Raw genomic sequence first — 13,262 nt, forward strand, 5'->3', positions numbered from 1 at the left:
CGTTACAAACTAGCCGCAGAGTTTAGCAACATAGGTGGCAGGCAAAGACAAGGGTCGGAAGGCTTTCCTACTATCCTTATATGAGGATGGTGATGAATGCCTCCTGTTATTTCGAGGTGATGTTGCGCACGCCTCAGAACAGGAAAAGCAGTTACAGTGAATGCGCTGTTCAAAGTGCACAAAAAGTGCAATAAGAGCAGGTTAGCCTTTTTTTTTAATTTTCACTAACAACTTAAAACAGGTCAACGACCAGCCTGACTTGCAGACACGTGAAGGCGCCCAAAATTTTGGTACATGTGCAGAAGCAGACAGAAATGTGCCCAAAAGCGAAAAGTTGCCGTCACACTGGCATATCATTTGAAATAATGCATGTGGGCAAAACAGGTACTCCTCCTTGCTCGGCCACTAATTGTAACAGGCCTGACAGAACAGGCCCGAGAAGCCAAAAATGTTCATGTGATAAATTCCGTGCTTCTGTAGCCATGTCAATGCATTTTTGACAGTTCCCCTCATATCATGAAGGAAACAAAGTTACAGCAGGAAGAAAAAAAATCAGCTTTTGTGCAGCATAATGGGACTGACTTTACAATAGTATGCTGCTACTCGCCTTACTGCAGACTGATAACCCAAATCACTGTTGTATTCAGATGGTAATTAGCACATGTTGCGCACTGTAAGAAATAAGACAAAGTAAGTATTACTACGATCAAAATGTGCTAAATAATACTGTTGCCTGAGCCTACACTGCACCGCTTTTGCGCACACAAAATTAAGACTACATAATTTCTCTAAGTATTTCGCTCACTCCGTAAACTGAACACTTGAACGCTTGAAGGCGCGAACGCAGGTGCGTACCGGGCGCCGCCACAGAAGAGAGTGACTAGGGTTGGGTAAATCCTGCACACACTTCACGGGGAAGAGAGCACTGCTTGCCTAGAAGAGCTGCCATTATATCTGCAGTGAATGCGCAGGCTGTATGAAAGTGCGCGCTGCTGCCACTTGAGTCCAGCCGTTGGTGTATGAATAGCACAGTGCACAGAACACTCTGAAGCATGCATAGACAAGGACAAGAAACTAAAAGCCTTCTTTCTTGTGTGAGAGTATGCATGAGTGAAAACGAAATGCAAGACAAAAAAGTGCGTGACATCAGCAGACCAAGTGACACCCCTCGCCCATCAGTCGGAGAGAAACCAATGGATTCAGTATCTGTTGGTACCTCATCGACAAAGTTCGATGGCCAGCGCAAAGGATGAGGAGGTTTGGCTGTCTGAAAAGGACCATGAGAGCTTTGGTTTGCATTTTGTTGCTTTCCAGTGTGTGCATCGCTGCAGTATTTCGCAGAGACCATGTCCAACGCCTTATTGGGCTTGATTAAAATGTCAGCCTGGTCAGTAGCCCTTGAATATGTTAGCTCTCTTAAATGAACAATCTGAAATAAGCAAGGACATAAGTTGTGCTGGCCATATTGTGGACTGCTTTCAAGACAATGTGTGTAATGCCAAATAATCTGAGAAGTTGAATAAACTGTTTGGGGTGCCCTGTTTTGTTTTCTAAATATGCATTGTAATACCGTTTAACACAGCTTGGCCACCCAACTTGTGCACACCAGCTAACACAAAGCTTTAGCTGCACTACACTAATCCCTCTGTCACACAAACACTTCCGATCCTCATTGAACTCAATCTGCATTGAGTGAGCATTGAGAAATTTCCTATGTGGTTCGTCGTCTGCTGTCAGTCGCAATGAGTCTCAAAAAGAAATTTAAGATTGGGGTAATGATAGCACGATTTCAGTGTGCACAGCAGCATTCCGCTTTTGGCGCCTCAGGTCACCTAACCTATACTCCCAGCGGTCAAGTGCTACAGTGCAGTTTCTCTTCGGCTCCACAGTTTCCACGCTGACGCAGTCGAAGAGAACGCCACCTTAGCTTCCACTGGCAGTGGACTACGGTGTCAATATTATAAAATTAGCTGTTCTACGAATGTTCTATCATGCCTTTTATTACATTTGTGTGTTATTATGTGCAGTTCTATTGCATGTATTCGTTTTCAAGTTTTAGAGCTCGTTGATGACGAGGGTGTCAATGACCGCTTTTGAGTGTGCTTGAAATCTCGAGAGCGATTGAGGAAGCAACCTTGAGTCAAGCAGGCTCGAGCTCAACTGCACTTGACAGTTGCCGTGTGACAACCTCGATCTACAATGAGTTGAATGTAGATCCAGGTCAATGAGGATCGAAACTGTTCGTATGAGAGCAGTTTAACTCGCATCTTGCAGGAACAAGCAGTCTATATACACCTTTTCAATAAGTGTTACTCGGTGCCACCATATTGTTCGCTCCTCCTCTCTGGATTGCTGCAAACCGGCTCTGCTTCCACTGTGCTAGCACCAAATGCACAAAGCAGTCCAGCAGGTAATATGGTGACACCCCGTGACCACTTATTGGAAAAGTGCACACTACTATGACTATGCTACAGTATGCTAAGGAAGTGAACACACAAAAAAGCCAGGCAATCATGTTACTCTGGTAACGAATGTTTAATTGTGGCTGGCCTTGCATATGGCGGGCAGTAATGCACGTACCTCTGTCTTCGGACAGGACAGCAGGGTTGTAAGCATCTCCAGCAAACACTGTGCGGATGTTCGTTTTGTTATAAAAATTTAGGAGACACTTGAGATCTGTCTTTAAGAGTATAGCATGGTAGCGTCAACAGCTCCCGTCTGCAGCTTCCCTCAGAGATTCTTGATCGCATACATGCACCTTGCTATTTTATAAATGAAGTCTTTAAAGAACTTTGCTGCAGCCTACAAAAAAAAAAAAGTAGGAAGTGTGTAAGAGCTCTAAGATCGCTAAGGCGAACACAACCCGGCACCAGAATTAGAATATGTGACTAATAGGTATGGTGCAGGGAATGCAGCCTTCTAGTTACACACGTCAAATGACAGATCGAATACCGCACGCCCATCCTCCGAGGTCCTGTGTATAAGTGCATAAGTGGCCCGAGTATGCATGGGGTTGCCATTAGCCTCTTTGTCACCTCTCTGCGGCGGTTTGCACAGCCAGGATGCCTCCTTTCCTCCTCTCTGCAACGCGGCAACAGAGCACGCACCTGCCAGAGCTCTTCACACGCAAGTTCCAGTATGAAGGACGTTTTTTGATGACAATTTTTGATCACACTTTCTGTACATGACGCACATGAGCCGATCAAAATACAGCTATTTAAATGCCCTATAAACACGGGAATATTGTGAATATAAGCATAATAAATAAGATAAATTCTCAGCACTGGGTAAAATATTCACAAAGTATTGTCAAACATGAATATAAAAACAAGAAATTGTAATAAAATCTTGAGGATATACAAAAGGCAGAAAAATGCTCATTTCTTAAACTACAGCTTGAAAATGAAGAAGTTTTTTTTTTTTTTTGCCTCAACTCCTTCAGCACCATGTAATTTGTTTATTAAATAAAATATTTACACAATCTTGCTATTAGATAATACTAAAATGCAGGCATTTAGATCCTCAATTAAATAAATGCCCATGTTTTTGTTTTGGCTTTATCATCATCATCAGCCTGATTATACCCACTGCAGGGCGAAGGCGTCTCCCATATTTCTCCACTTAACCCGGTTCTGTGCTAGCTGCATCCACTTGACCCCTGCGAACTTCTTAATCTCATCCGCCCACCTAACTTTCTGCCGCCCCCTGCTACGCTTTCCTCCCTTGGAATCCAGTTTGTTACCCTCAGCGACCATCGGTTATCCTCTCTTCGCACTACATGTCCTGCCCATGTCCATTTCTTCTTCTTAATTTCCACTAGAATGTCGGTAACTTGAGTTATTTCTCTGACCCACTCTGCACGCTTTCTATCTCTTAATGTTACCCCTACCATTTTTCGTTCCATAGCCCTCTGGGTTGTCCTCAACTTAAGTAGAAGTCTCTTGGTTAGCCTCCAGGTTTCAGCCCCATAGGTGAGTACAGGCAAGATGCAACTGTTGTATACTTTCCTCTTGAGCGATACCGGTAAGCTGCTAGTCATAATCTGCGAGTGCTTGCCAAATGCGCTCCATCCCAATCTTATTCTTCTTGTTATTTCCTTTTCATGGTCCGGATCTGCGATTACTACCTGTCCTAAGTTATGTCCTAAGTTTTATGTTATGTGTTTGGCTTTATACATAACATAAAAACCTTTTTCTCCGAAATTTGCAGAAAAAATCCAAAAAGTGAAAGAAAAGGGGGCATGAATATCAAAATAAGACAGCAAGAAAAATAATTCAGAATACTAAAAATATGCTACACTGCCTCTTTTATTACTAGTAAAGATATGGTGCACCTATCGGCAGATTTCTTTTTTTCGTAGTGCTGTTCGGAAGCAGTGGTCATTCTTGACTTCCTGCAGCAGTTGTTGAGAGTCTCATGTACCTATTCTCCAAATCACACTAACAAAATGCAGCGAAGCCCAACTGCCAAAGAAGCAATAATTTACGTTTTGAAGTTCATTTTGAAGGTGTGCTGTTCTCTCAGAAATATAGCTAAGTTGCTGAAAACACCCATTTTTAAGCTCGGCCTTCCTCTACTCATTTTACAGTTGATAGCATTGGCATTTCCAAACCTTTCAGGATTTATGACTGGATTATTTGGTGATATGTTTTCCAGAAGGTGGGAGAGTTTGCCATCAAATTTGAAAATCTGCTATAGGAGCTCGGTGTTCAAACTCCAGTCGATTTGCTTGAAGAAGTTCCACACTTGAAGTTCAGGAGAAGCCATATCAAGTAGTACCAAGCTTTCATTGCTGCTGAAACCCAGCGAATGGAAACAGAACAGTGGGAACACAAAATGAGCACGTGTAACTGACCAAGGGCGATCAAAGATTGAAACTAAGCTTTTCTTGGCCACTAGCTGAAGTTCGAGGCTGACATTTGACTGATTCATCATCTGAGCTGAACTGAGAGCTAGTAAAGTTGTCTTCAAGAGACTTCGCTACTGCTCTCATAAAAAGAAAACTATAGTAGAAGCAGCAGAATCGTGTGAATGGCGCCAAAGACCTCTTTATTTCAAATAATTTTTAAATGTCGCACTGTGCCAGAAAGAACAAAAAAAATAATAATAATAAACAAGCTGCACACAAACAGAAACTATGGTTGTCACAATAACCCCACTGCGGTGGTGCAGTGGTTAAGATGCTAGATTACTGTGCCGGAGTACCCATGTCCGAACCCAATCGCTGGCGGCTGCTTTCGATAGACCTCCACTATGGCACCCATTTCTGTCTTTCCACTTTGACTCCCTCCTCCCTTCCCTTACGGCCCAGTTCAGGTGCCCACAGAAACAAGTGACAGATTCTGTGCCTTTCCATCCCTGTGAACTAGTTACTATAACTACTTTTGACATACTATATGCCTAAATGGGGCTACATGTTCCAAACACAAAAATTTACGTCTGCCAGTGTGTGAGAACCATCATTCAGATATGAACGATTGGCTTAAAGCGGTCCTGAAAGGTATAAGCCCTAATCCCTTAATTTGTGCCGGTATTATCTCACACATAATCATCAGCATACAACCATAATCTACCACATTGTGCCTAAGACCACCCAACATGGGTATAAAGCTCTGTTTTAACCAAGCTGTATGAATGTGGAGTAGCACGTCTGATACTGGATCCAAGGGTCTCGGAGGGTTCTATTCCACTTCACCCTCCCACCTCAAAGGAGCTGCCCGAGTTAGCAGCTCCAGATAGCGTCGTCCTCTCTTTTCTCGATTCTTTGTCTCTTTTGCGCTTTTCTACGATATGAGCTCCAGCCAGTTCGGCCATATCATGTGGCCTCATGACATCGCAGAACCAGACAACCAATCAGTGCATGGCCATGTCACCTGCCAAAGGCATGGTTGTGATTTTTCTCAAGGGTGACGCCTTTTACGCTACCGCAATAAGGCAACCATTCTACAATAAGTCACTTCTTATGGAGCACTTTTCACTACTGCAGCTGCACTGTATGATATGGGCAGTTCAAATTATGTCCCTTCTGTAAAGAGCAGTTTGTTTGCACAGCCTTCTATCCGATGTGGATGTAGGCTACAATCCAGCACACAACAGCGAGGGCAGACACATTAAAAAACAAGGCAGCCCTTACGAAAGCCAGCTGCTCTTTCAGCTGATAGAAAGTCCAAGATTTTCCCAATTCTATTATCTTGTAGGCAATGGACAGTAACCCGATCAGTTTAAGTTTGCAAGTGCTTGACAGCCCTTTTTTTATAGATTATGGTACTGTTAGGATCCTTCCAAGATTTTAATACGCTTGAGGTCGTGAGGCACTACACACACAAAGCAAGCAGTTTTTCTAGCACAATCTCCCTACCACTCTTCAAAGATCTGCAGTTGCCTATCCATACCAGCCGATTTCCGGAACCCTTTACATTGCTTCTAAGGCTTTTTTACTTCCTCCATGACCAGCATGACGTACAACCTGCTCACATTACTGCCCGTCATCCTGACTGCTTCAGGGCAATGTCATCAGCAAATTGCAGATTACTGAGGTATTCTCCATCTACTCTTATCCCTGAAGGCATATCACCTAGCACATAGTACAATAGATGCTGTCAAGAGAGTACAAGAAGTGGCCGATTCCATGCCATGTTACCTAAGACAATGCCATGTTTTAGACACCATCACACACGGATAACATTTTCTCGGAGAACCACAGCTGTGTTACCTCCACAAGGGATCAAGTTTTCTTCTATATGACAAACTCTCCAATAAATGTCAGGCCTGTTCAGGTATTAATCTGTTACTTTAATTCGCAAGGCTAGAAGCTAGACTGGAAAAAAATTGCAGTCACACATTTGTGCTTCCCACCTCCCCCCACTGCAAATCATGTGTTCCAAACCACCCAGAATGATTGTCAAATAATAGCATATCAGCAAATGCAAGGGTGACAATATACAACAAGATTAAATACATTGCAAGCAAGGTGTTTTAAACTTAACTGGGAGCACGCTCTAAACCTGTGGAAGCAGTGAGAGTATCCATTTGGTCACCCCAGTCGCAGCTCACTGCACTACTGAGGTGGCGGTGTAATCGAACTGGCGGAGGGAACTCGTTCCTCGCCACCAAGAATTCGTTGCCTCTGCAGATGTAAATAAATGAGAGTAATACTGGAATTACATTTAGTTTGCATAAATTCAGCAAACTCACTCACAATAGAATTTGGTTCGAGTAAAGCAAGTGAGAGTGCCTGCTGCAGAAGGAAAAGGGTAGCAACGAGACTGGCTGTCAATGCTTGCACAAATAAAAATATTTAGCACGCTTACAAAACACTGAAATAGCAACAAAGAGAATCTAAGTTAAATCATTTGTGCAGTAAGTGCCCAATATGCTGCGGCTTGCATGGAACTGCAATGGAGAGTGCTTATAGCAGCAACTGCCAAGCTCTTCGACAGGATTACGAGGTACTCTCAATGGTGCCTCACTCTCCCACAAAACATGCCAGCTCAGATTAATTATTGCTCTCTTTTCAGATAAGCTGTCAATGGCCTTGGCAGCAGCTTGAAGCCAAGCACTGCCAACTATTTATGTTGGAGCAGGCAAAAGATATATATATCGAAGTGTCTAAAGGTACGTCCGACGTATCCATTCGATTCTCGTAAAGATACGGCGGACGTCGATATACAGGCTCATGGCTATATGCACGTCGAACGCGGCCACATTCCGCTTGCTACGCGTGAATGAATCTTATCCTCTATGATATCAGCTAGCCGCGACTCTCGATGAATTGCTACGAAGAGTGCATCCGTTCTAACATAGATCACGGTCTTCACTTAGGGTTGTGTACGGCAAGCATCGCTGTCACGCACATAGCTGCAGGCGATGCTACGTACTGCACCAGCTCCACCAGCTGGCATCGAGATACGCACATTCACGAGCAGCTTTCGCTTCGCACTAAACTATTACCTCGATCTGCCCGTAATGTAAGCGAGCTACTCCTAGCATTTACGCTGTCTTAGGTCCTGCATCGACCTCCGAAGATCTAGCGCCGGTACAACACACACACCTCGCCGTGCAGAACATTCGGCAGTCCAAAGTATGTATGTGAAATGGCATTATGCTCTTTCCTCACATGCAGACCGAGGAAACAGAATGTTTCTAGCCAAATTCTTCGTTTAAATTCTACCACAGAGCCGTGGCAGAAGACATGCCGAATCTACTAGAGGCCTGCGCTGCTACTGCGGCGAGCTGCACATCGACTCGTCGAGGCTAAGACCTACTGCACCGCACCGCAAGAGTGCACAACCGGAAAGCCGGAAGCGCGAATGATCCGAATTCCCTGTGAACAGCAATGTTCTTCGGTATTTAGGGGAAGACTAGACTAAAGTGCTTAGCCTGCATCTTTTTCTTGTCGTTGAATTTTGCGTACATGTAGTGTAAACCCCCGCATGCTCGAGGTTAGCATGACCCGACAGAACGGCCGCGCAGCTTTGAAACGATCGGGATCGATATGCATGCATCGGCGGACTTGGGTACGCGTTAGAAAATGTGCGCTGCACATTTCGTTGCAGAAGCTGACTCTTGGAATTTTGCAGAGTGCGCCACGCAAGTGATCGTTGCTACAACCACGCATCCATGTTCCAACGGCTGGCCTACCCCGAGGCGCATAAATGTTCAACCGTGGACGTATCAATGATCGAAGAGAGGACAGATTTTCACAATATTGGGCGCGAAATCGATAGCTACCAGTGCTCAGTGTTAGAGAAATTCTGCCTTGATCATGCGCAATTCAGTGTTTCAGGTGTGGTCAGTAGCTGTAAGTTTGAACAGTTCGCCTGTCAAGTCAGCGGCGCCAGCGATGGACCGGCGGAGCGATTTTCCACGCTACACCGCTGTCTTGCTAGAAAGCCTACCTAGGCGGCGTTTGACATTCAGCTGCCTTTTGTGGGCCCCGTAATTGAAAGCAACGCCTTCAGAAACGCGTTAAATGTTCAAAACTGTATTCTCTTCAACAGTTTCACTCCAGGCTGTCAAAGCAGGCGGACGTTGATAAAACAGTTGAGCACTCCAGTCTTTAGATATCTGTAGAATCGCCTTCAGTTTGTAAAATTATTGGAATAGGTCACTTTCCGATCGCTGGGACATAGGCCCTCATGACAGCGCTTTCACGTGAATAAGGACCACACCAGACCGAAAGCTTGTCTCATATAACATAGCTAACCAAGGTATACCTTACAGCATTGTGTTGATTTTTATGGTGCATAAGCGACTAATGCTGCCATGCACCAAGAACAAGGTTTAATGTATTTATTTGTGTGTAATGACTAAACTGTTCTTTAGGATGTAGCTTGTTTAGGAACATTTTGAGAAACCAAAAATGCAGGAAATTTGCAGGAATGTAAAATGACGAGAATACCAGGAAGAAAAAAAAACCACAGAAACATTGTCAGACCTTATTGCCACATGATTTACTGCAAAAAAAAAAGAAGACGTAGATTGAACTACACATAAGATTTCATTAAAAAAAGCTAATCACAAGCGAAAATGTATGAGGTGAAAAAAACGCACTAGGGAAAAGAGGCACGGAAACAAACCCAGGACTTCGTCTACCCGCAATACTCCGAATCACTGCTGCTCTCATTTCTGGTGCCGCTCTCAAACTAGATGCTTTAAGCTTTACGTTAGAATGAATGAACACAGCTTCTGCACTCTATCCCATGAACCTGCTCCTGCCCTTGGTATGCACAAAGCCAAACTTTGACCACTTCTTCTCATTGCAGTAGTGGAAGCTGTAAATTAAATAAGGCAGGATAATCTTCTAGAACCATCAGAGGTGTCATTTATGTCTTTTATAACCATCTTAATGTGGCGCAACATTTTCATGAGCAACAAACTGCTAGGAGAAAAGACTGTTTGCTGTTTTAATGCAAGTATATGCATTTCTTCATGAATGAAAATATTCAATATTTTTCCAAATTTTTCAATATGGTTTTTCTCAGCCTTTAAATTTTCCAGGAATTTGACATCCCTATTGCCACTGGCAAGGTGGAAGTAAGCAATAAAAAATATTTGTATACAGTGATTCTGTGCAAGAAGGGCACTCCCTGATGTCTTCCATGCACCTTTGCAAAAAAATAAAGAGAAGCAGTGCCTCATGTAGGGATGACTCCATGACGCATTGCGTATACAGCTTAGACCTAGTCATGGAGATGTACTTACGGGAGTGTATGGTGGCATATTTGTGCTTGAGTGGAAGGAAGGTCAGAAAAGGCTTTGACAACTAATGCTGTCTGCTGTTATTACCGGTGTGTAGATATGCTTTATAATATATTACAGGTACTCTGCTGGTATTAAAAAATGTTCTTATAGCTGCTGTTGGTTTCTAAACTTTGTTATTACATAGCCCATTAAGGTCTGTCCGAAAGAGAGTCCACTGTACATCAACCATTTCATGATATTCCTTTCAGACTGCTAAGAAATTTGTGATGTAATATTTTTTTCGTCACTATTTTGGCTCATGTTTCAACAGCCGAACATGGTAGAATGTGTCTCAGACCACTAACCAATTCAAAAAACAGTATAAAATTTGGAAACCCTACAAGTTTCTCATTCAAGAACCGGCCGTCTAAACCTTTAAGTAGCTTTGACAGGTCAACATAATGATTTTGCATAAGCACGATGAAGATTCCCCTTTGTTCTGTGTTTGGCATTGACTGTATCAGAGATTGCGAGCACAGTTGTGCTGATAGACTTCTATTGGTAGCAATGATTATCATGTCATCCCAAGCAGTTTCATGCCCTTATTTCTGCATGTATTCTACCAAAGCATTTGGTATGCTGTCAGGTTTCTAGTGGCATCGGGGCTCTTTTATCACACTTGTCAAATGTCTCATCTCCTCTATGTAGACAGAGTCTAAGATGATCATCACATGGTATCTTATGTATGATACCTGGCATCTTTGAATGGGGCAAAGCCTCTTTAAAATTCAAAAGAGCCCCTCGCAGTTTACTGGATGGCATGTGGCCAGTATGCACATTTGCTTCTTGAAGACCCATGCCTTTGCCTAATTATGCCCAGAATGTACAAAAGCATGCCTTTTGGTCGAGATGATGACGTTGCATTTTGTGTAGGCATTGGCTGCAAATGCTTGTCGATCTGATGTCTGGACACGCATTCAATAAGCTTTTTTGGGTATCCGTTCTTTTCCAAGTTTTGTAATTATTTCGTCATGCCCGATTCCGCGACCTGCTCTCGGAACTGTGGTTGCAGTTCACACTACATTGACCTCCCCTCGGTCTCAATTAAGAGATCGAGGAGCACTGCATTATACAGTGAATGAAAGAAAAAAAAAAGGGGGGGGGGGGGGGACAGCTATATTATTTCTAATTAGATGCAAAGAAACAGTATAATCATTATTAATAATTGCTGCACTGAGCATGCATGCATACAAACCCTATTTGTAAGAAAATCCTTACTGGTTCAACAGGTTTAATTAAGGAACTATTCTTCCCACCAATTCTTCCCACTTAATTTTTTATGTCCCTGGATCAGTTATATTTTTATCTGATACTGATCTTTAAAATGAGATATTTCACAGATGTATACACATACGTGCGCGTGCAGGGTTATGAATTAAAGGAAGTCCCCCCCCCCCCCCATCCCTAGCTATTACGACCAAAACACCTCGCAAAGGCAAACAATGGCTATAAGACATCTGTTTCGATGCAATGGAATTTCAACACTAATAAAATATTGACAAAACTTATATCTGGGCTAGATATGCATATTGCACATATATACTGCTTAAGGGAAAAACAAGGGAAAAACAGATATACAGAAGGAAGAGAATAAAGGGACAAGAAATAACTCCCATGAGAGTTAATTGTTTACAGTATATGTTTTAAGTGCGGGACAAAAAGAACAGAGTAGACTGGAGAAGGCGCTCTAACAACTCAGGTTTTATTGAAAGACCACTTGCTTAACTACTGTATTTGCTCTTATGAACGAAATGAAAGCAAGCACACACGGACAATTACTGCTCACAAGGAGACCTGTATCAAAGAAGCTTGGCCTATTGCTGAGCAAGAAAGTTTAATTCCTTTTTGAAAGCCCAGTCGAACACACACATTATCCGAACACACAATTAAATTTTTCAATCTCATCTGCTTCTATAATCTCCCGGCCTAGTTGAGTCCTGCACCTGTGCAACACTGTGGTGTTTCTCATCTCGGGAGTGCAGTTACGGCTTTTCCGAATGTGTTAAGTCATTTTGCTGCCTGATTTGTCTATAACATTTTTTTGGTATACTCCCTCAGCCTCTCATTAAGGTATCTCCCTGTCTGGCCAACATATCGTTTACCACGGGTGAGTGGTACTGAATACACTGCGCTCCTGGAACACTTCACGAAGCGCTGCTGGTGATGCATTTTACAAACGACAGACTTGTCCTGTGCGATTAACCCTCCTGCATATCCTGAGAGTTTATCTGGTGCAGAACAAGCCACTTTTATGCCAGCCCTCGCAACCGATTGTGCGCGAACCCATGTATATATGGAATAACCGTAACTTTACTTTGATCCAATTGATTAGGCTTGATAGCTGGCTTTTTCAGCTTATCTTCAGCGACCGATGCCATCAGTGAAGGCTGGTAGCCCGCACTTGAAAGGCGCTGCACCTGGTCGAAAAACCTGTGTCCCACCAAGCGCCTTGTCCTGTCTACTCATACTTGTCATAAAGCATACTTTAAGAAATGCATCAACTTCAGTTCAGTCGTTCAGTCGTGTCCGACTCTTCGTGACCCTAAGGACCATATCACGCCACGTTTTCTGGTCTCTCACTATCTTCCTAACATAACATAACTTCATCTGCAACGCCCCGAGGATGCCATCTAACCATCGCGTTCGCTGCCTACCCCTTCTCTGGTGACCCTCAACCTTTCCCAACATAAAATCTTTGTTCAGCGACTCCCCTCTTCTCATCAGATGACCAAAGTAGCTGAGATTTAACTTTAGAATTTGACCCTCCAATGAGCAGTCAGTGTTTATGGTCGACAATATCGACTGATTTGATCTTCTGGCCGTCCAAGGAACTCTCAAGATTCTCCGCCAGCACCACAATTCAAACGCGTCAATTCTTCGGCGGTCAGCCTTCTTCACAGTCCAACTCTCGCATCCATACATCACAACTGGAAATACCATAGCACGAGTTATACGGATCTTGGTTGGCAGACTAATGTCTCTGCTCCTTACTAGGTGGTCAAGGCTAGCCATGGCTCTTT

This window comes from Amblyomma maculatum, unplaced genomic scaffold (genome assembly GCF_055883805.1).
Source record: "Amblyomma maculatum isolate TAMU_Amacu unplaced genomic scaffold, ASM5588380v1 scaffold_19, whole genome shotgun sequence".
NCBI classification, from domain to species: Eukaryota; Metazoa; Arthropoda; class Arachnida; order Ixodida; family Ixodidae; genus Amblyomma; species Amblyomma maculatum.